This window comes from Panthera pardus, unplaced genomic scaffold, assembly GCF_024362965.1.
Source record: "Panthera pardus isolate Hobbes unplaced genomic scaffold, ASM2436296v1 HiC_scaffold_16, whole genome shotgun sequence".
NCBI lineage: Eukaryota > Metazoa > Chordata > Mammalia > Carnivora > Felidae > Panthera > Panthera pardus.
The window spans coordinates 75,632,332-75,656,748 of NW_026526721.1; positions in this window are offsets into that span (position 1 = coordinate 75,632,332).

Genomic DNA, 24,417 nt, shown 5'->3' on the forward strand with positions numbered 1-24,417 from the left:
CAGGAAACAGAGCTAACATGGCCCTTTTGCTTACCATTCCACGTAATATTGCCCCACATAAGCCTCACAACAACATACAAAGTAAAGATTACTTATCTCCATCACTCAAAGAAAGATGAAATGACATGCCCTAGGCGAGATATCAAGGAAACTGCACTCAAGTATATCCATTTTCTCTTACTAGTACCACGAAGTGCCTGGGATGGGATAAAGGGAGGGAGGGGTGGGGGACATGGCTGGAACGTGGAGGAAGGTACCCAGGTTGAATGTGAGGGTCACGTGCTAGAGTACAATACTGGAGAGGACTGGCCTTGGAGAAAAATGGGGACTCTGAAAGCTGACCGCCAGGGGTACATTCTTGCTACACCTTTTGTGCTCCTGTCATTTCTGGCAGTGATTTAACCTCCCTAAGCTAATATTAATAACAAAGGGCTTTTGTGAGAAGTAAATAAGAAATGTAAAATTCTTAGTATAATGCCTGTAAGTTCTGTAGAGATTTATAAATATTAGCTGTCATTACCCTTATTAAAATTGTGTTATAATTATTATTACAACTAATTTAGTTATGATGTACTAAATAATAGAGCTTATACTAGCCTTCCTTAGTGCTGCCTTAGGAAATTCAAATGTGGAATGACCTTAGTTAGATGGAGAATCCCAGGACCATTCCAAATTCCAGTGGCCAGTTAACTTACATGCTCTTGTAGCTCAAGGAATCAGAAGAGTTTTCTTATTAATAGCACAGCATGATTCCTATACCTTATTACACCATATATTTAATTCTTCCTTGTAGTGCAATTTTTAAAGAATGTGGTTATAGGTAATTATGTAAATATATTTGCCTCACCTTCCTCACACTAACTGAGAGCGCCCTGGTGGCATGACCTAGGTTGAAGTCACCTTTGTTTGCATCTTCATGATTGGTTTGTAGTAGATTCTTAATAGACATTTGTATAATGAGTGCCTGCTTGGGTGAATGGAGAAATTACACAAGTTTAGAAAATTATCCAAGGACCTCATCATATTTCTTGCTAAGTAATTTTCTTATTCTCCATAAATAATTCTTCAGGAAGTAGTAAAATAGGTTCCTTGAGCTCTTGCTGGGCAGTTTTTATTCTTAAGGGTGGGGCATTCTTAAAGAGCTTCCTATTTCAGCCTATAAAACAATAAAGTTGATAACTTAGTTCAAAAACAATAGACTTGAGTTAGGTGATCTTCAAGTGATGGGGACTTAAGTAGTCTCTTATGTCTCAGCTGAATTACAGATTCTCTAGCCTCAGTGACTCTAATACAGGAAAAATGTCAGAATAGGTCATCTTTGGACAGAGAACTAATAGCACAAGTAAAAGTGAGAATAGATCATTGTGAGTGTAGGGAGACAAGATTTGAGAGTATGGGTTTATTATTCTTGCTCTTTGTAACAGAGTGCATATATATATATATATATATATATATATTTATATATTTATATATACGTATATAAATTTAGACTTTTTTAGAGCAGTTACAGGTGAACCGCAAAATTGAAGGGAAGGCACATAGGTGCATAACACCTCCCATTATTAATATCTCCATCAGAGTGGTACATTGTTACAATTTATTACAATTGTTCATCTGTTTTGTTTAAATTGTTATAATTGTTTAATCTACATTGACTCATCATAATTACCCAAAGTCCATAGTTTACATTATATGTCACTCTTGGTGTTGTACACTCCATGGGTTTGGATAAATGTATAAAGACATGTATCCATCACTGTGGTATCATATAGAGTATCTTCATGGCCTTGAAAATTCTCTGTGCTCTGCCTATTCATCCTTCTACCAACTCCCCCAGCTTCTGGCAATCACTCATCTTTATACTGTCTTCATAGTTTTGCCTTTTCCAGAATGTCATACAAATCATGCAGGATGCAGCCTTTTTAGATTTTTATATTGGCTTTTTTTTATTTAATAATAAGCATTTAAGTTTCCTCTGTGACTTTACATGGCTTAATAGCTCTCTCCTTTTTAGCTTTGAATACAGGTTTCTCATGCTTTCTGAAAATGGTGCATTTCTATGAAATCCTTCATAAACCAAAACAGTGTAATCAAAGAGTAGCCCCCACTTACCAAATGTTCATGTTATACCACTTTGCTTTTATGAAAGACCTATATTAGTATCTGTTTTTGCTAACTGAAGAGAAATCTGAACAGATTTTTGCTTTTACCAAAAAAAAAAAAAAAAAGAAAAAAGAAAAAAGAAAAAAAAAGCCATTTAGGGTACCACAATTTATATACCTGTTTACCTACTGAAATGCATTTTGGTTGTTTCCAAGTTTTGGTAATTATGAATAAAGCTTCCAAAAACATCCATGTGCAGGTTTTTGTGTCAACATGTTTTTACCTCCTTTGGGAGCATGATTTCTGGGTTGTATGGGAAAAGTGTGTTTAGTTTTGTGGGAAACAGCTAAAACTATCTTCCAAAGTGGCTGTACCATTTCACATTCATGAATGAATACAGCAAATCTTGGTATTCTTTTTGCATTCATGTAATCTCACTGTACTACATTTTTGTTTGATAAGATTGCAGTTTTCAATAGGTGCACTTGCAAAATTGAGAATCTGAGACTGGGGCAGTAATGCGGTCCAGATGGCCTGGGATTTCACCAACAGGGCCTTCAGATTTCAGGTGCTTTACTTTGTTTACATTTTGAATCGGTATGATGTGCCAAAGGGATGGGCCAAAAGGATCTGCTAGAGGGCCCTCCCTCAGGAGACAACTAGAAAATAGTATTACAATACTTTTCTCCTCTTCCTTCTTTCCTTCACTCCTGCCATACACAGCCATATACTTAATATTTATTTATACGAATAAAGGAAATATTTACTCTGGTGCTCAAATTTGTGGAAGAAGGCAGAATTACTATAGAACAATACTATTATATAGTCATAGAATTTTCATACTACATTACTATTAATTTCTTATAAGTCCTTAGAAAATAGAATATTTGGTATCCATTAATTTTTTTTTAACTTATCCATTTCATTGAAGAAAACTCACTGTGTTGAAATAGAAGCATCACTAAAATATGGAGAAGGTTTGGTACACTTGTTTTTAATAATCTGCAAAGAGATGAAGAGATCTGCTAAGGATGGCCAGGGAAAACCCTTTATTTTGGCATTGGGAATGGGAGGGAAAAGGGGCTACCTTGTGTGTGGACATCACACTTCCATAAAGGAGGGGAGTGTGCCACTGCATGTGCTCACAACACCCACAGTTCTTATAGTCAATATTCTTATTCAGGGTAGATTATAAAGAAGAGGAATTCCATGCCAGCCACCTAAGCAATTTAAAGCAAGTTTGCCTTAACTAAAGACAGAAGATCTAACCAATTTTATAAAGAAAAGTTAAGAATTCATTTTGTCAAATATTTGTTAAAATATTTGCAGGATTTTCTTCTTAATATTAATCTAGAACTCACAAAAGAACATATTTAATTTTAAGAACTTTGTAAAAACACATTAGATTTTTTATGATCATATGAAAAACAGAATCTGTAATCATAATTTAAGAAATTATTTTTTATCTAATCCTACTTTTCTATATCCAAGAATAAGCCATATATATATATATATATATATATATATATATATATATATATTCTTACAATAAAATATTGCCCAACCTGGGATCATAACCTGAGCTCAACCAACTAAGCCACCCAGGTGCCCCTCAAATGCATTTAATTATATCTTTATTGACAGGCAAAATGTTTGTGCAAAATATTAAAAAATAAAAAGGATAGAAATAAAGTTTAACAGTCTCCATTTTACCTCCTGCAACTCTCAATCTCACCGCTCTGCCTGAATATATTCACTCATAAGGGACTGGTATGCATATTTCATTCCCTCTTTAACATGAATTATCTATCGACCATTTATCTATTTATCTACCATCTGTCAATAACTTCATCTATGTATCTCAGACTGTGCTCTTTTAAAATTTATTTAACTTAATATTATTTGAACATTTTTGATACATATTATTAACTCATTTAAAAATGGAACTTGGATATCATAATATGGACATATTGTAACTTATGTACTTATAGTACATAGTGTACTATAAGTACATAAATGTGCTTATTAGCACATTTCCTTAAAATGATGGTTTCTGATTTTTCATTATTGTAGGTGTTGTTAAGATGACACTTTGTATAGTTTTTATATATATAGTTTGCATTATGATTATTTGGGCAGAAGTATTTCTGTAGCACAATTTTCAAAACTGTAAACATTTAAAGTGTTAATATAGGCTCAAATTTGAATTTGGGAGTCTAGTATTTTTCTTCTAATACAAGACCTAAAGCTGACCTATTTGTAGTTTTCTCTTGGTCAGTAATCAAAGCAAGATTTAAAAGACCTGAAACAGGAGCACCTGGGTGGCTCAGTTGAGTATCTGACTCTTGACATCAGCTCAGGTCATGATCTCACAGTTCATGAGATTCTCCTGCATTGGGCATCGCGCTGAGAGCATGGAGCCTACTTGCGATTCTGTCTCCCTTTCTCTCTCTGCCCCTCCCCCACTTACTCTCTCTCTCCTATCAAAATAAATAAAAATAAACTTAAAAAAACAAGAACTGAAACATGTCTTGTCATGGTCCCCCACTTGGCATCCTATCCCTGATGTTTCTGTCTCTTACTAACACGTCTGATTTTTCCCCATATTTTCATCTCCTAGCTTAAACTCTTTTCAGTTTGATCTCTTCCTCTGAAATAATGACAGATTACTGAAGTCATTTTTACCTTAGAGATCTAAAAATCCTCCTGATTTTTTTTTCAAATATCTCGTTAATTAGAACTCTTGTCTCTACATTAATAGAGGACATAATTTGGAGTGAAAGCTAAAAGGCCCTGCTAATGGAGTGCCAGCATTATGATGAAATCACCGTATAATCTCAGGTTATAGTGGCCAGAAGAAGCTGGCCATATGTGTTGTAAATTTCTCTGGGAGGAACAAAAAGGAATATGTGCTTCTTGTGTAGGCTGACTTCTAGAGAGGAAGTCTAGAACTGAATCAAACATGTCCTGTTTTTCACATGTTCACCGATTGTGTAAGTTACTATACTCTCCATGGGTAAAGTAAGTAAAGGTACAGATAAAGGCCAGAAATTATAATAATTGAATCATCTCTAAGTGGAAGGAGATTGGTGTTTTCTCTAATTCAACTAATAAGCAATTCACCTTTCAACATCACTTTCATGTGTGGCTGTCAGTACTGGCTGTCACCTGGGTTGTTTGTCTCCAAAGATCTAGGCTGAGCTTTTTTACCCAGTTATCTAGGTTACAAAAGCAGAAGGGGTGAGGAGTGGAGAGAGAGTGAGTGAGTGAATGAGCTGGCCACAATGTGCAAGCACTTTTTCAGCCTCTAATTATGTCACATTTGCAAATATCCTATGGACAAGTCACATACCCAAGCCAGTCCATGTGAGAGGAAACAATAAAAAGATGTTATTAATAGCATAGCAGGGATGCCTCTGTAAATTACTCCCATTACCAAATTCACAGGGAGGATTTAAAGTAACTGAAAAAAAATTAAATGACTTTAACTTGATGATTAAAGTTCAGAGAAATAAAATTCCAAAATTCTCAAAGACAAAGTCAAATACCCCTGCTTTTGTGCCTTAAAATATGAGGAAAACAACCTTCTTTCAAACTTCTTTTTCCATTCAATTTCAATCAGAATCATCTCTGTCTGATGCCTAGTCAAAGTTTGGTCTTCTTCATCACTAAAAATTGACGATTTTCCACTTGCATATTTTTTTAATATGAAATTTATTGTCAAATTGGTTTCCATGCAATACCCAGTGCTCATCCCAGCAGGTGTCCTCCTCAATGCCCATCACCCACTTTCCCCTCCTTCCCACCCCCCATCAACCTTCAGTTTATCTTCAGTTTTTAAGAGTCTCTTATGGTTTGGCTCCTTCCCTCTCTGTACTTTTTTTCCCACTTGCATATTAAAAATAATTATGCAAGTTCTCATGAATTGAATTAGTCTCTGTATCCTGCTTTTAAGGACTCCAAAAGTTAAGAAACACATAAAATTTTACTACCATCAGCTCCAAACCACAGAATTTCAAAAACAAACCAATGTCTAGAGTGATATTCCATAGCAAAAAGTTCCCAGAAACTGGTGCATAATTCAGTTTAAGTCCTTGTTATTTTTGCTGTCTATTATAGTTAACGAAGTAAATCTGGGTTTCAACCTCACCAATCTTTATCAATCATACCAGGAATCTAGGACCTGTGGGAGAAATTTCTCATCACCAGTGTCATGTTGACATTAAGTGTGTACTATACCTGGGAGGAAACCTACTTATGTGCATTTCTCCTTTCTCTGAAAGTTGTCATGCAGTTGTGGATTTTAAGCACTCTGGTTCTGCACTGAATGTGGGCTTAGCTGGTATTTGAGAATCTAGTTCCTTTTGTGATCACATGTTTTTGCTTTAAACCCCTGGCTGATGTCCCTGCCTCTAATACAGAAAGTGAATAATAGTGATGGTCCTGCATATTAATTTTTTTTTTAAATCCATCTTCCGAAGGGGATGCTACACAGCGGTCTCCAAAATTCAAAGTCAAGTTCACTCAGTTAAATCTTATGTAACTGAAAAAGCCAGAGCCAACTCCAAGTCCTAGTGGGTGGAAGTTTATAATTATTGTACCTAAATGACTATTTCATCTACTGTTTCTTGGTCATGAATGAAAAATAAAAATAGCGTAGAGAGAAAATTTGGGGCTGCTGCTTCTCAAGCAGTACCAATGATGCTTGGTACCCAGTTAACACATTGCTGCTCTATAGCAGTATAGAACTTTGTTGTGTCTGAAATTTAGAGCTGCAACGTTTAGATGTGCCTGAGAAACACAATAAGACCAGCCAAATTATCTCACTCATCAGTGTCTTAAAGCTTGTATATGCCATGCTTGTTTTAAGGTGAGCCTTAGGAAAAAATACTTAACTCAGTAAAATCTACCTGGCATGAGTCAGGTAAGATGAGGAGGTTCACATACAAGCCTACAGTGAATTTTTGTTGTGTCTTCATGTGACACTCAACATCCATAAGACAACCACTACATGGTAAAGAGTGTCAGCAAGTTGTAGACTCTACCAACCATAGAAGTTGTCAAACATAAATACCTACGTCCCCTTCCTAAGGTTTAAGGCTTAATAAATGCACTGGGGTCATACAAGTGTTCTTAAGCACTTTTTAAGTTGGTCCACAAAGGCTGGTCCTATTTCTCACATTCCTAACATTTGTACAGATTTTTGGCTTAGGGTTTTGGAAGCTATTAAATGATACTTTTCTTCCTTTCTTGAGTTCAGAATCAATTGAGCAAGAAGGCATAGCAATAAAGCAAATGTACATGAAATGACTAGATCTACTACTGGTAAAAAATAGACCAGAAAATGTGACTTAAAATTTGTGAAAAACACTACCCAGAATAAAACATACTCTCTAACCCTGCAATCCTCTCCATTAGAGAACTTGAGGGGTTTTTTTAATGTTTATTTGTTTGTTTGTTTGTTTGTTTGTTTGTTTGTTTAGAAAGACAGAGAGAGAGACAGAGAGCGCCAGAGAGACAGGGAGAGAGAGAATCCAACAGGATTCCATCTCAGGAAACTTAAGATCATGACTTGAGCCCAAATCAAGTGTTGGACGCTTAACTGACTGAGCCACCTAGGTGCCCCGAGTTTTGTTTAAATCTCATATTGCTAACCTTAGAACATGGAGGAGCAGAGCATTTGTTTAGTTAACATGCTGCGTCCTCAAAAAAAGTATCCATAACAAAGCCAAATGTGCTCAATTACTTCTCCATGGAATATAAATTTTGAGCAGAACGCCACAGAAACAAAAGGAGAGGGGAGTTGATTGATTTTACGGCAGGGTTCCAGTGAGATCACTTGAGAGGTCCTGGCTGAGATAGTTGCAGCAATCCTGGTTCCAGGCCTACCCTAGACCTTGGTGGTCATTTTTCCCTCCACATTTGACAATATCTGATAAACACAGTTATGTCACCCAGAGGTGATTTTGTGACTTACAACGTAATAAGTCTATTCATATATTTAGTTTGTTGTTTACTTTTGCTTTGTGTTTATCTCTTTAATTAACTTGAAATAGCTTTAGTAAATGCTGTGAATTGAGCTCTATATTTATGTTTTTCAAGTAGACAATTTTTCAGCACTACTCATTAATTATTTCTTCTCCATGCCACAATTTATAAAAGATTTGAAAGGAATACACTACTGATGACTAGTTTTAAATTTTGGTATTATGGTGACCCCTGGTATTATGGTCCTGAAAATTTGAAGATGTGGAAAATAAGTTTGGGTTCTGAGAATTAATCAGAAACTATACTATCTAATGAATCTCGCTGATGGCCCATGAATATGTAAACCTATTTGGAAGAGACTAATTTTTCTCAGACCAGCAAAATGTATATAATCTTCTTTAATAATATTAAAGAATAATATTATTTTATTTAATAATATTTAATTTAAATTTAATATTTTAATTTAATATTTAATTTAATATTTTAAATATTTAATTTAATATTTATTTAATAATATTATTTTATTAAATATATTTTAATAAAAATTATGATTCAAAGGGAGGCTTCCTTAGTCATACAACCTAGAAAAAGCAGTCACTGAAGTTAACATAAGCAATGTCTACCCAAACACTGTTCAGAGTCAGGGAAGCTTGGATCACTGGACTGAACACACTTCTGCTCCTAAAGGTGAAGCTGTTTCTTTGGTGGGGAGATATACACCAGGCCATGGCCAACAGAGTTGAGACAAAAACTTTTAAATATTTCGACTTCCTTGCAAAAACAAACCAATAATGAGATATTTCAAATTCAGGCTATTAAACTGATGCTGTTCTGACTCCCTGATCATCAACATAACTTCTGAATAGAATGTGTCCCTTGTATGTCTATCCTCAGTGAAAATTTATTGATCAGAAGGATTTTGTCTACTCTCATTTTCTGATACAATGATTTTTCATTATAAATAAAATGGTTTCTTTTTGGGATTTGTCTTTCCATATGGCTTGACTACATGCAGTGTAAAAATAATATTTTCCTTGCCAATCAACAAATCAACCAACCAACCAACAAACTCAACCTACTGGGGATAAAAAAATTCAAAGCGGTAACTCAAAAATTTGAAGCAAATAGGATATAATGGAAGATCTGCATAACACTGTAAACTAATGATTCAGCTGCAAAGATGATAAGCAAGTAAAGGTGTCATAACCAGAGATCATTTTGAAAATTCTTTTTTTTCAGGTTATTAACATTGTTTAATTCACTGAAAATCTATTGTATGTAAAAACATGGCAGAATTTCTTTTCTCTCCACATTTCCAAATACCATATTATGGATACTAAGTAATGCTAAAATAAGTTTAAAAATATCAGTGTTTTAATGTAACCTGATTTTAATCAGACATTTCAAGAAAATTTGAGGCCAATATTACCCAAGAATGTAGACATTAGAATCCTCAATAAAGTCTTAGAACATTGAATCTAGTAAATAATTAGAAAGAGTGACTACATAAAATTTATCCCAGGTATGCAGTTTCGGGAATAATCAAACAATTCAATTCAACATAATGACTGACCAAAGAAGAAAAACTGTGTAATAACCTTAACAGATAAAGACAAAAACAGGGAGGGAGAACAGAGTCATAAAATCTCAGAAAATAGTACACCTTACCTTATTTTTTTTTATATTTGCATGGCTTCAAGAGCCACAAAACTAGAAAAACTATTCCTATCCATCCTTCTCTATGAAAGTTCAAGAAATGTATTTAATTTTAATACATGCAGCAAATAACATTTATCATGTTCAGGGAAAACAGTAGCTAAACTGGAGAAGATGCTAGCATAAAAATGTTTTCCCCTGATAGTCATCTACAGATGCCTTAGGCATATACCATGAAATTCTAAGTCTTTTGCTATAATGAATAATTAAATGATTATAGAAGTCAATGCTAACATTTTTTGTTACTGTGCTTAGTTTACATATATTTTTATCTTAAAATATCCCAATATAATCTTTCAGACATGCTGGTATACCTAATTAGAAAGTAGAACTCATATTAACAATATTTAAACCTAGACTTTATTTTCACTCTTAGACAAATATCTCACTATGTAGCATGTTTTGACAGTAACCATAAGGTTTGATGTCCCCTGAAATACTTTTCTTACAGGCTGGTCATTTTGTTTATCTTCTACTCAAATGTCTACAATCGCCATTTAAATACAGTTTCACAGGTAATGAAAGTTCGACCTGAGAGATATTTTGAAAATCGCTGCCTTGTCTGTGCCCCTAATATCTCTGACTGGGCTCATTGGATACCCTTTTCTGCATAATAATCATGAAATCTGAGTAAAATATAAAACTCAGATCTCTGGGTTGGTTGAAGCTTGGCTGACCCAGTTCTGCTACACACTGTGGCGTGTAGCCTGGCTCTGTTTATCCCGTCAGTAGGTCAAGAGAACAGCTGAGCTCCGCACATCTAATATGACCAACATGCTAACTGGACATGTTCTCGCAACAAGGGCAGACACAGAAGAAATCAAGCAAAACCATACACATGTGTTAAGGCCTACACTCATAAACAGTATGCTTTTACTTCTACCCGGATTCTCTTGGCTAAAGTGAGTCATGTAGTGAAGGCAAGTCAAGGGTCAGAGTACTCTCTGACTCATGACTCTCTACAATGAGGCCATGGTATGGGTGTGGATACAGGGAGGCATGAGAAATGGGGCCATTAATTTATTCTGGGGAAATGAAAAAGTCACTTTCCCAATAGCATATGGACCTTACAGACTAGAGTATTATTTTTTTTTTTCTAAATCGTCTATTGAAAATGCATGTCTCTAGGAATGCCTCATGGAGAGGTACCACTTGAAGAGCACAAGCTCAGGTGGCCCTTAGCATAACTTAGTGTATTTTTTGCTCCATCTATTTAAATTGTCTGCCTCACATGTCTCGATTCAAGTCCTAACTCTGTGACTAGTTAGGTCTATGATTTAGGACAGTAGTTCTGAAACTTTAATGTCTTCACAGATATCTGACGGACTTGGTAAGACACAGATTACTGGGATTCTGTGCCAGCGTTTGATTCAATAAGGTTTGGGGTGGGGCTTATCCTGCAGACCAGGTATCAATCATGCTTTGAGAAATATTGATTTAAGAAATCCAAAAAGTGGATCATTAGTAACTACGATAGCTGGATTCTGTTTCAGGGGGCCCCAGCATTCCTTACTCTTTATTTTCATTGTTTTCAATTTTGCAGGTAAATGATTTTCCTCATCTTATTCTACTTGCTCCATCTTCTATACACAGACATCAATAAATCTGAGGGGACTTTGTACTTCAGCTGACTTTGGGTGATTTACGGTCGCAGATTTCAAGCCTTTGTGAATATCTAATAAGCTTGTTTGCCTCATAAGCTACCTGAGCAAATTTAAGAGACAGAGTCTGCCCCCATATTAATTAAAAGCTTCCAGTATTTAAATCCATCAATCTAAATGTGATTCAATTCAGCAAGCAAGTATTGAGTTTCCACTCTAAGATCCTCAGCTTAGATGTTGTTGGGAAGACAGGGAAGGTTAAGGAAAGGACTCCACTAATTTTGTATCGATTAGAGAATTCCCTCAAGTAGCAGACATTAACTACCATAAACTACTGGGGATATAATGCCAGGAAGGAATTATTCACTTCTTGAGGTGCATTTGAGGGATGACAAAAGGGTGAGCTGGTAAGTGTGGTCATTTTCAAAAAGAAAATGCAGACTGAAGAACATGGATATAGCAGTGATAGGAATTGATTCACATCTTGTTATTAGTGTTGCTAAGAATAACAATTAAAACAAAAATCCCAAGTTCATTCAGGGGCCCAACCATCTTCTGAATTAACAGTGTCTTTTAAAAAGAATATTTTCTATTATGATGTTTTAATCTTCTTTGCATAACATAACTAAATCTAATATTCAGGGGCTATAAGAGTACCAATATTATCCATTGTACAAATGAATAAATCAGATCATTAAAAAATATGTATTCTCAAGGTCACAGAGCAACTCAGCAAAGGACATGGAACTAAAAAAATTGATTTGTGACTTTCTATCATTCTTAGATGCTAAGCAAAATTTGCAATCTTTCTCCTTAGTGAAAAATGATTATTTAAAATATTATGCCTACAAATTGTTTTTTTTTTTTTTTGCTGTAGCATTACTGTTACTCATAAAAGTAATCTGACTTTGCCAGTTTCGGTTTCCCTTTTACGCTCTTATTTATCCTGCTGCACAAATTTTCATGGTACTCAAAGCTGACTACTAAAAGTAATATTTATAAAGCAAACTTATTCATAGAAAAAACAATAATGTCTCGGATATGTGGAAATGTAAACCTTCTGTACACACCAATCCTGGGATAAAAAAGGAAAGATGTACAATGCTTTTTATAGTTGAAAGAAAATATTTAAAACTTAAAACATTAAAGACTGAAGAGGCATTAAAGGTATTTTAATTCAATACTATTAATTTACAAATGAGAATAATAAAAAAAAACTATGAAAAAAATGACTCACCCAGTATCACACAATTTGTATTTTATTTGTGATTCAAATCAGAGGCTGCTGTATGAATTAAATTTCACCAAAAAATTACTTAATACTTTCTACGTTCCCAGACCAGTAAGCAATGCAAATATGAAAGAGAATAGTCTTTACTCTAGAATTTACTCTGCAATAGACAAATAACATTTGTGTTCCTTTTACAATGAACACTACAAATAACTACAGTACAAAAAAAGAGTAAGAAAAGTGTTTTACAAGAAGTTATAAACAATGAGTTATTTGGATGAAATATAACTGATATTTATTTGCTGGGTGTGGAGGTGAGGGAAACAAGGAAATGTGGAGAGAAGGCTTTTGAGATACATACACTAAATGTACATCAGATTTTGGAAAAGCATTTTAAAGGAAAACATGAGCAAAACCACTGAAGCAAAACTTGGGGGCATGTACAGAAAAACAAAGTGTGTGTATAAAAGAGTTGTGGGAGACGGGCTTTAAAATGAAATAGAGGATAGATCTTGATGAGTGGACGGAGGGGTTGTATGAAGTCCATCTTTTGGATCACTCTATATCTCTGATTGGAAGGTTATGCTTAGAAACTAGGATCAATAAAATCTCACTTAAACATTCAATCAACTCACCTGTTCTTTTTTTAAATTTCCAGTTCATATTCACAATTATTTATTATCCAGTCATTCAATGAACATTCTGTGCAATGTATTAGGTTAGGTTACAAGAATTTAGAGATATATAGACATAGTTCCTTTCTTCAAGGAAACTGCAGTTAAGCGGGATGAACAGCTGTGTAAGCAAAGAGTTAAAATATAATTTAACAAAAGCTAAAATGTAGCTTTGTATAGGCTACTGAGAAACTATTCTGTTTTTTCTGAAAAACTTCCCAGAGAAAGGTACATGTAATTTAATGCTTGAAGAAGGAAGAGGAGTTTTCCAGTTGGATTAAGGGGAGGAAGAACATTTGCACACAGCATTCACAGAGGGCATGTGTAGAATTGAGTGAAATAAAGATATGCTTATGATCATAAGTATTTACATACTATTAGAGAGGGACATCTGGTTGGCATACAAGCTGGCTCAGTCTGTTAAGCATCCAACTCTTGATTTCAGTTCAGATCATAATCTCATGGTTTATGGGTTCGAGCCCTACACCAGACTCTGTGCTGCCAGTGCGGAGCCTGCTTGGGATTCTTTTTCTTTCTTTCTTTCTTTCTTTCTTTCTTTCTTCTTTCTTTCTCTTTCTTTCTTTTTCTTTCTTTCTTTCTTTCTTTCTTTCTTTCTTTCTCTCTCTCAAAATAAATAAATGAATAAACAAACATTAAACACTATTAGAGAAAGGGGGCTATGAATGCTAGATTGTCCCTTCTGTACAAAGATTTTTTTTTTTTCTTCTTAAGGTCCCTGAAGAAAAAGAAATGCACAAAAGCCAGTCAATATAAATTTTCTTATTAGCTACATCTTTGACCCCACTCCCAGTACTCTATTAAGCTCTACTTTATCACACAGAATGGTTACTTTATCTGGCCTAGAGGCTCAAACCATTGTGGTTCAAACAAGAATGTTAGAATGTACCACTTCAATGAGACAAGAAGCTACCTTTGCTTTCACTAGACAAATAGAAGCAGAGAATTACCGAGGGCTTAAAGGAGACCCAGTGCCTACAGCTCAGCCCTGACCTGGTCAACACAACTTGTTCCTGGGCTTCTCCAGCAGGAGAGTTAGTATCTAGCCAGAGTGGGTATAAAGAAGGAAGAGAAACTCATCAGAGGAGAGAGAGAGAGAGAGAGAGAGTCGGTTTGCTAGGAGCCCAGGGCTCTTACCATAGCTACTTAAGAGGGAAGAACAAAAAATCAATACAGCTGATAATCTTCCCTGGATTTTATCTGTTCTTCATTTATTCAACAACAATCAGATTTGTATTCCAGAAAGAAAACTCAGGTGGCAATGTGGAAGCTGACTAGTTTTAAAAGCATAAGTAAGTAATAATAGATATTTCTGTAAGAAATATTTCAAGTTTTCCATAATGTCCAAGTCTGGACACTTATGTCAAGGGGATTGACTGTATTGTTTACCAGGTCAGGGTGTTACAGGCTGGTGTCTCTGGGTATCATTAGCCCCATAAAACCCCATGATCATATTGGAAAATTCTGCATAAATTACTGTGGGGTCATAATGCCACAGCTAATTTAGTACATTACAAAAATTGGTGTAAAATCCACCAACAGTTACTGTAAATTTGACTTTATAGAGAGCGTTAACATTTTTTGCCTCCCTTCCCCAGCTTTATTGAGGTATAATTGACAAAGTTGTAAGATGTACAATGTGATGATTTTATATACACACATATCATGAAAAGATTCCACCCATCAAGTTAATTAACACATCCATCAGGTCACATATTTACCTTTTTGTGTGTGAGAGAACATTTAGTTTCTAATCCCTTGGCAAATTTCAATTATTCAATACATTCTTTTCAAGTATAATCAACATGCTATACATTAGATCCTCAGAACTTATTCATAAAGTTTATATCCTTAGACCAATCTCTCCCTATTTCCCTTACTCCACAGGTTCTGACAACCACTGTTCTACTCTCTGAGGCTATGAATTAGATTTTACTTTTTTTGATCCCATATAAAAGTGATACTGTGCAGTATTTGCTTTTCTATACCTTACTTCACTTAACATATTGCTAATTATACTTAGCATAACGCCCTCCAGTTTCATCCATGTTGTTGCAAATAGCAGGATTTCCTTCTTTCTTAAGGCTAAATAACATTCCACTATGTATGTTATATCTTACTTTTTTTTATATACTCATCCATCCAGACACAGAGGTTGTTTCCATACCCTGGCTACTGTGAATAATGCTGCAATGAACATAAAAGTACAGATCACTCCTTGAGAGAATGGTTTTGTTTCCTTTGGATATATACCTATAAGTGGGACTGCTGGATGATATGGTATTTTTAATGTTTTTTTCTTTTTGAGAAATCTCCATGCTATTTTCCATATTGGCTACACCAGTTTGCATTCCCACCACTAGTGTACAAGAGTTCCCTTTTCTTCATATCCTTAACAACACTTGCTATCTCTTGTCTTTTTCGAAATAGACATCCTAACAGATGTGAGGTAATATCTCATTATGATTTTGATTTGCATTTCTCCAAGTATTAGTGATGTTGAGTATCTTTTCATGCACCTGTTGGTTACTTGCATGTCTTTTTTTTTTTTTTTTTTTTTTTTTTTAGAAAAATGTACACTTCGGTCTTTTGCCCATTTCTAAATTGGATTATTAGGATATTTGCTATTAAGTTGTATGAGCAACTTATACCTTGTATATTTTGGATATTAACCCCTTATTGGATTTGTGGCTTCCAAAGATTTTTCTCCCATTCCATAGGTTAACTAGGTTCCCTAGGTTGTCTTTTTTTTTAATGATTTTATTTGCTGTGCAGGAGTTTGATATAGCCCCATTTGCTTATTTTCCCCTTTGTTGTTTTGTATTGATGTCAAATCCAAAAACTCATCATCAAACCAATGTCAAGGGGTTTACCCTGTAATTTTTATTCCAAGGGTTTTACAGTTTCAGCTCTTATGTTCAAGTCTTTAATCCATTTTAAGTTGATTTTTGTGTATTGAGTACAAGAAGGATACATCATTCTTTTGCATGTGGCTGTCCATTGACCTCTGTGTCTGGTTTTACGTTCATACTATTTTATTTATTTTTTAAAGTTTGTTTGTTTGTTTGTTTATTTACAGAATGGGGAAGGGGCAGAGAGAGAGAGAGAGGAGAGAGAATCCCAAGGAAGCTCCACACCATCAGTGCAGAGCCTGATGAAGGGTTCAATTCCACGAACTGTGAGATCATGACGTGAGCTGAAATCGAGAGTCAGATGCTTAACCAGCTGAACCACCCAGGCATCCCACTATGCTATTTTAATTACTATACCTTTGTAATATAGTTTGCAATCAAAGAACATGCTACCTCCAGCTTTGTTCTTCATTCTCAAGATTGCTTTACCTATTTGGGGTCTTTTGTGTTTACACATAAATTTTAGGATTGTTTTTTTCTATTTCTGTTAAAAATGCCATTGGCTACTGATAGAAATTACATTGAATCAATATATTTCTTTGGGTTATGTGGGCATTTTAACAATATAATTATTCCAATCCATGAGCATAGAATATCTTTCCATATATTTATGCCTTCTTCAATTTCTTTCATCGTTTTATGGTTTTCAATGTACAGATCTTTCACTCCCTTGGTTAAACTTATTTTTCAGTGTTTTACTTATTTTGTTGCAATTATAAACGGTAAATGGGATTTTTTTGCTAGTATATAGAAATTCAACTGATTTTTGTATATAGATTTTGTCTCCTGAAACTTTATGAATTTGTTTATTAGCTCTAAGGATTTTTTTTTGGTAGAGTTTTTAGATTTTCTATATATAATATCATGTCATCTACAAACAAGGACAATTTTACTATTTCTTTCTGATTTGGATCCTCCCCCCCCCTTTTTTTTTAATTTTTGTTTTCAATTGCTCTGGCTAGGACTTCCTAGAATAAACGTGGCAAGAGGAGGCATCCTTGTCTTCCTGATCTTAAAGAAAAAGCTTTTAGGTTTGCACTGTTGAGTATTTTAGCTGTGGTCTTATCATGTATGGTCTTTTTTTATATTGAGGTACATTCTCTCTAAACTCAATCTATTGAAAGTTTTTTTTTATCATGAATAGGTGTTGAATTTTGTCAAATATGTTTTCTATCTCTATTGAGATAATTATATGATTTTTGTCCTTCATTTTGCTAATGTTTTATATCACATTGGTTGATTTGTGGAACCATCTTGCATCCGTGGCATAAATCCCACTTAATTGTGGTGTATTATCCTTGTAACATATTGTTGAATTTGGCTTGGTAATATAAAGTTGGTAAATTTTGTTTATGTGTTCATAAGGGATATTGGCCAGTAATTTGCTTTTCTTGTAATGTCCTTGTCTGATTTTGATATCAAGGTAATGCTGGACTCATAAAATGAGTATGGAAGTTTTCTTCACTCCTCTTTTACTTTTTGGAAGCATTTGAGAAGGAGTTTTATTAATTCTTTGAATATTTGATATAACTTAACAATGAATACATCTAATCCTGGATTTTTGTTTGTTGCAAGGTTTTTGATTACTGATTCTATCTTCCTAATAATTCTGTTCAGATTTTCTATTTCTTCATGGTTCAGGGTTACCAACCTCATTTGATATATGTACTTTCTCATTCTTGCTATGTGTAAGAGTTGCTTAGCTAGTTTTTCAATTTCTTTGAGATGAAATTGTTCTGGGTGTAGCTGTACATTGAGTGTGTCCTTGGGAGGAGAGAAATTCAGAAGACTCTTAAGTTTCCATCCTGGTTGACTCCATCTGAAAGCCTTAAAATTTTAATTGGCTATAATCTGATTTGTTCTTACTACTTAGCTAAATTGTTGTCAGTTTGAGTGAGTTTGAAAATTAGAATAAAAATGTCCTTCTTGGTTGGCATCAGTGAAAAAACAAATCTAATATTTATTTGCCAAAGATCCAAAATATAATAAACATTTAGTATAAGAGATCGATAGAGTCTATTCCTAGATTCAATTTTATTTTATTTAATTGGCAATTCCTGCTAAGGTGGAGGGGAACCGTAGGTTTACTTCCTATTTAAAGGAAATATGTGATAGGTCTTCTGAATTATAAGGCTTACTTACCATTACTGCTTCAGCAGTGGGACTTACTGAGTTAGATTTGTGTTTACATGGAAATTTTATTTAGATATTTTAATTATTTCTTGGATAATGCAGACTTGTTTCAGCTCTAATTTCAAGTATTTGGGCTGCCTGTCAAATCACCTTACCATCTAATTTTAATGATCTCATTTTTTATTGACATTTCATTATCATCCATAATATTCACTCTTTATAGGTATATGATCCAGTGTTTTTAAGTACTCACAAGTTGTGCAATCACCACTAATTCTAAAACATTTTAATTACCCAGAAAGTAACCTGTACCCATTTTCAGTCAGTACTCATTTGCCTCTCCTCCTAGTGCCAGGCAACCTCTAATCTATTCTTTATTTCTCTAGATTTGCTTATACTGCATGTTTCATATAAACGTGATTGTATAATATGTGGCCTGCTGTGTCTGGCTTTTTTTGCTCAGAATCACATTTTCAAGGTTCATCCATGTTTTAATCTGTAATAGTATCTCATTTAATTGTGTGTCTGAATAATATTCTAGTGTATGGATATAAAGCCCATTTTGCTTATTCATTTATCAGTGAATGAGTATTTTTGGCTGTTTCTACTTTTGAGGTAATATTAATAATACTGCTATAAACATTTGTGTACCAGTTTCTGTGTAGACATACATTTTACATTCTCTTAGGTTTATACTTAAGAGTGAAATTAATGGGTCATATTTTAAATCCATGTTTAACTTTCCAAAAATTTCCAAACTGTTTTTCATAGTGACTGCACCATTTTCCAATCCCATCTACAGGCTTTGATGGTTCCAATTTATCCACATCTTCATCAGCACTTGTTATTATTCAGCCTTTTTATTATAATCATCCCAGTGATTGTGAAGTAGCATTTTATTGTAGTCTTCTCCAATGGGTAATGATGTTGAGTATTTTTTCATGTGCTTATTGGCCATTGGTCTATCTTCTTTAGAAATATGTCTATTCAAATCCAATATTTCTTGGCAAATTTAATCACATTTTATTAGATTTTAAAATATCCATAATAATATTACCACTCTAAATGCCTCCCAATACAGTTACCCTATGTGTACATACAAACATTTTTCCATTATTAAGCCACAAGATCTAGGGATAGTCAGTGGACAGAACTTGCAGTGAAAAACTGAGAAACTGGCACGTTGGTCACATTTATTCAAGAGGCTTTTATTTGTCAGAATTTTATTAACTTTATATGAAGTCAATTATAAGATCACCCCAGGAGATAGTTGAATGTTAATGATGATCAATTAGAAAAACTAGAGTCAGAGTCAGTGAAGAAATTGTTTAAAAAATATTCAAAATGTGAAGATTTTAGCAAGTATCCAAATATCCACATAATCCATTAAATAATTATCTTTTCCAGAAATGTTATAAATGGATTGTTTATTGGCTTTGCTACTCTCCTATCCTGATTCCCTTCTTCTAAAATAAACTTCTTGATGTACTATATAATGTGCATTGGATGACCTAAAACATAATGCTCACAGATAGATTACAAGTCCAGAGGTTAGGAAAACACAAAATTACCAAAATGATATATTGTAATCACTTTTGGTTATCTTTTTATCCTTTGAGAGTTAGTTAAAAATAACACCTCAGGTATATTAAATGTCCTTCATATTGCCTAAATATCTGGAGATAAGAAGTGAAGTTGAGGGTCTTTGTGACACATTTCTGAATTTAGACTTCATAGGGTTGGTTCTACTGACATATTTTCATCTTCTGGTACTTGACTATGAGCACATAAAAATGACTTCCAGGGGCACCTGGGTGGCTCAGTCGGTTGAGCGTCCGACTTCGGCTCAGGTCAGGATCTCACAGTTTGTGAGTTCGAGCCCTGCGTCGGGTTCTGTGCTGACAGCTCAGAGCCTGGAACCTGTTTTGGATTCTGTGTCTTCCTCTCTCTGCCCTTCCCTGCTCATGCTCTGTCTCTCTGTCTCTCAAAAATGAATAAATGTTAAAAAAAATTTTAAAAAATGACTTCCATTAGAGGATAGAATCAATGCTCAAATTAGAATAGCTCCAATAATGAGGTGAGCAAGGGCAGAATGGGGAAAACTTATACGAATAATTTGGTGAGACTTGTTTGGGAATATTTCTGCAATTGTAATCAGTGTCATATAACACAAGCTCCTGTTTCATAATGTGGACCCTACTTTGGAAAATGCTCAGTCTTATATCAACCACTGATCCTCCTTGATGTGAAGAAATAGCAGAAAGATTCCTACTGAAATGTTCTATTGTAATATGCAATAAAATATTCAAATACTCATTAATGTTTGACCTGCTGATTATCTTATAGCCCATCAAATCTCATTCTTCTCCACAAAACCCATTGCTTTTATCCTGAATAATTAAAATTTTAAGATTCTTTCTCTCTCTCTCTCTTTTTCCAATCGAGTTAAAACAGTACATCTTTTAAATCTACATGAGCAAAGACAGGCTGTTACAGAGTGAATATTCTTTGGTTAGCACAGAGATGTGTAAGTATTTTGTGAAAGCCAATTAAAAGAAGATAAAGTAGGAAGATATTTTTTAAATTATGTCATTGAATTAAAATAGAATAGAAATGAGGCCTAGATGTTTAGATAGCACAATTGATTTTAGTATCTTTTAGCTCTATCATTTTTCCCACAGTTCCCTCTTTCCCACTGTCCCCTTCTGCTATATGATTTTAATTAGTTTTATGTATATATGTGCATATGTATATGTGTGCTTTGCCACAATAGAAGCAATAGTTACAACTCACGTCCTGAGACTAGGATTATAGTAAACATTCACACTGTTATTTATCTTGAAGCATCAGATTTCTCAGGTTTTGCAGCTTAAAGCCAAAAGTCCTCCTCACCTTACTGTAGTGCAGGATTTTGCAAATAAATCTCAATGCTATCAGTTCAGTAAGTTAAATAAAGATTGTTACAAGTTTTATTTGACCTTGCAGAGGTTAGTTTGTCTTTCTGGTATTTTGTTACTTCATCCATAATATTAGAAAATGCAAAGGAATCTAGACAAGGTAAAGAACTGGTCTCTTCTTTATCTAAAATCTGTCAATAAATGATTCTATTTACTTTCTTGGTGTTGCTAAGCAGGAAAGTCTGTCACTTAACAAACCTCTCTTAGCTGGCATGAGGCCAAGGTAATTTTGAAAATCATCAGAGTAAGGTCACAGAAAATTAGAATTTCATTGAAATTCAAGCCATTTGCTTTGAATGATAGATTATAAAGTACACGAGTAGGAAGCAATATAATAAGTTTATATGCTGGTGAACCCTAAGTTTTGAATTACTTTAGAAAAAAATCCTAAATATCATGGCAATAATTAATTTAGTTGACATTTGTGACGCAAAAAATGGTTTATTTAAATCAGTTTTTTTAATTGCCTGTAAATGCAAAAGTTTTGTTTCCATGACTCCAAAAAGTCTGAGTGAATATCTTGTATGGACACATTTTCTTTTGCTTTTTTTATGTAGATCTATCATACTACAGGGGAAATAATTTTTCCATTTCATATGGCAGAAAATATAGCCAATAAGGATTCTCATTTCAATAATGATAAAACTAAAACACATTTGAAAAAAAAAAAAAACATTTAACCTCTTTCAGCAATAAGGATTAGAAAATTATAAATAAAACAACACTTTGGCACAATTCAGCTATTAATTATTCTCTAGACTATTAAGATTGATGACAGAGTATAAGAAAGTCTTACCTTTATAATGTCAAAAGTTCATACATGTTGTTCACCTTAGTTTTTCTTGCTTTCTATACATCTTGGAAACCTGCCAAAAGAGAGGTCACACTATATACTGCATTCTCCAAAGTTCTGTATTAGTGCAAGTTAACTTTATGTAATCATGAAAATCATTTTAGCAAATTAAAAATAATTGGCAATTGTATCCATCCCCTTGATAAACAGAAATTTTTAAATATCATATAGCAGAAATTATATTAATGATGCGTTATTAAAAGCTTTTCCCAGAAGACAATAATGGCTATTATAAACACTATTTTTCAATACCTTACTGGAGACCTAGTGATTACTAGAAAAGAAAAGAAAAGGTACAAACATAGAAAAAGAAAAAAAAAAGTTGTCATTATTTGCAGAGGGCATTATTTTGAATTGCAGACGTCTAAAAATTCAAAAATCTAAGTATTATAACTGATAAATAAATGAAGTAATTTTGCTAGACATGAAGTTAATTGTGTTGAAATAGAGTGGCAACATTTTTTTTTAATTTTAAAAATGATACTATTTACAATAACATAAAGAATACTTAGGACTACACCTAACAAAGGATATGCAAGACTTTTACTAAAAACTACACAATATTGTAGTAAAAAAAATTAATAAGTATAAGGAAATGCCATGTTCATGGATTAGACGACACAGTGTATAGACATGTTTGAGTCCTAGCTACGAGGGAGGCTGAGTTTCCTGGCTTCTACCTTGATGATGCAGGAATCTGAAGCTTAAAAATTTGCCAAACCAAAAAAAAAAAAAAAAAAAAAAAGAAGACTTTTGGTCAGAAAAACCACAAATGTCTATTACAACATTTATCTCCAAAGTTAAGCTATGGGAGTTGGAAGTTTTTATTTTAATATCAAATAGAAGTAGTTTTAAAAATGTTTTAGTAATGGAGGAAGGGCCAAGATGGCAGAACAGCATGAAAGTTTTTTTTGCATCTCTCATCCCTGAAGTACACCCAGATCAACACTAAGCCATCCTTCATACCTAGAAAACCGATTTGAGGATTAACACAAAATCCTGCAAAACCTGAACCACAGAACACAGCAGGTACACAGCACAGAGAGGTGAGCTGGGGGAGAGAAGCCATGGAGGGCAGGGAGCTGTTTTTGCTTGCGGAGAGAGGATGGAGATGGCGTGGAGAGTATGGGAAAGCATCCCTCCCCTGCCCCCGCCCGAAAGCAGCTGGAGGGAAGGGACTGAACAAAAAAAAGGAGAAAGGAGAGGGTTTAAGTTCCATTAAGACTCTATAAACAGGGGGAACACAGAGTCTGAAACTCTGCAGCTCGATACCTGGCAGTGCTCTGGTGGGAAGAACAAATCCCGAGGAGCAGAGAGCGAGGTCCTTGGGGTCCTGGGGTCCTCGGGCCACACAGGGAGAGGTGGTTCCCCTGCTGGGAAGACATCTTGTAGAGGCTGTGAGGCCACCCCAAAGGCAAAGGTCCCAGCAAACCCTGGAGAACAACCACATTTACTAGTGCTGGAACAAGGACATTAAGGGTGAAGCCTGGTGCCAGATGTGTGTTGTGATTTTCCATAATCCCTGAAATGCTGTTACGTGATTGCATGAACTTTTTCTAGGGTTGGTTGGCACCCAGCCACAGTTGCGGGGCATTGGCAGCAGAATGGTCCCATGAGCACTCCTGGGTGCAGCGGGTGCCTGGCCGTTACTCGATGAGACCCTCCCCCAGAAGGTCTGGGTGAGTCAAAGTTGCAGTCCCTCAGAAAGGAGGGGTTGGGAAACACAGTAGCATCTGAGATAAAACTAAGGAGGGAGGTGACACCTGGCAACCTGACGACTTGGTCATCGACAGTATAAAAGTAGATAGTGGACAGAAGCCAGAGACAAAGGAGGGGTGTGTGATTGCTGGTCAGGGAGAACAGAATTCTGTTCTAGACTAAAGACTAATGCCATTTTCACCCCTCCCACACATGTGCATACATGCCTACATGCACCACAACAATCCACCCCAGTAAGCTAAGTAACGCCATCTAGTGGAGAATGGAGCCATTACACTAAGCCCCGCCCAACTGAGCCAATCTCGCTCTTCAGGAACACCACAAGTCTCCCCAACTGCTTAGTTTACAGACTATAAATGTTTCATAGTTTGGCTTCTAGGGGAAACCTATGTAATTTCAATCAACAAAGACTAGAAAGGACCAGAGAACACCATCAGAAACTCCAACTCTACAGGCAATATAATGGCAGAAATTCCTATCTTTCAGTACTCACTCTAAATGTCAATGGACTA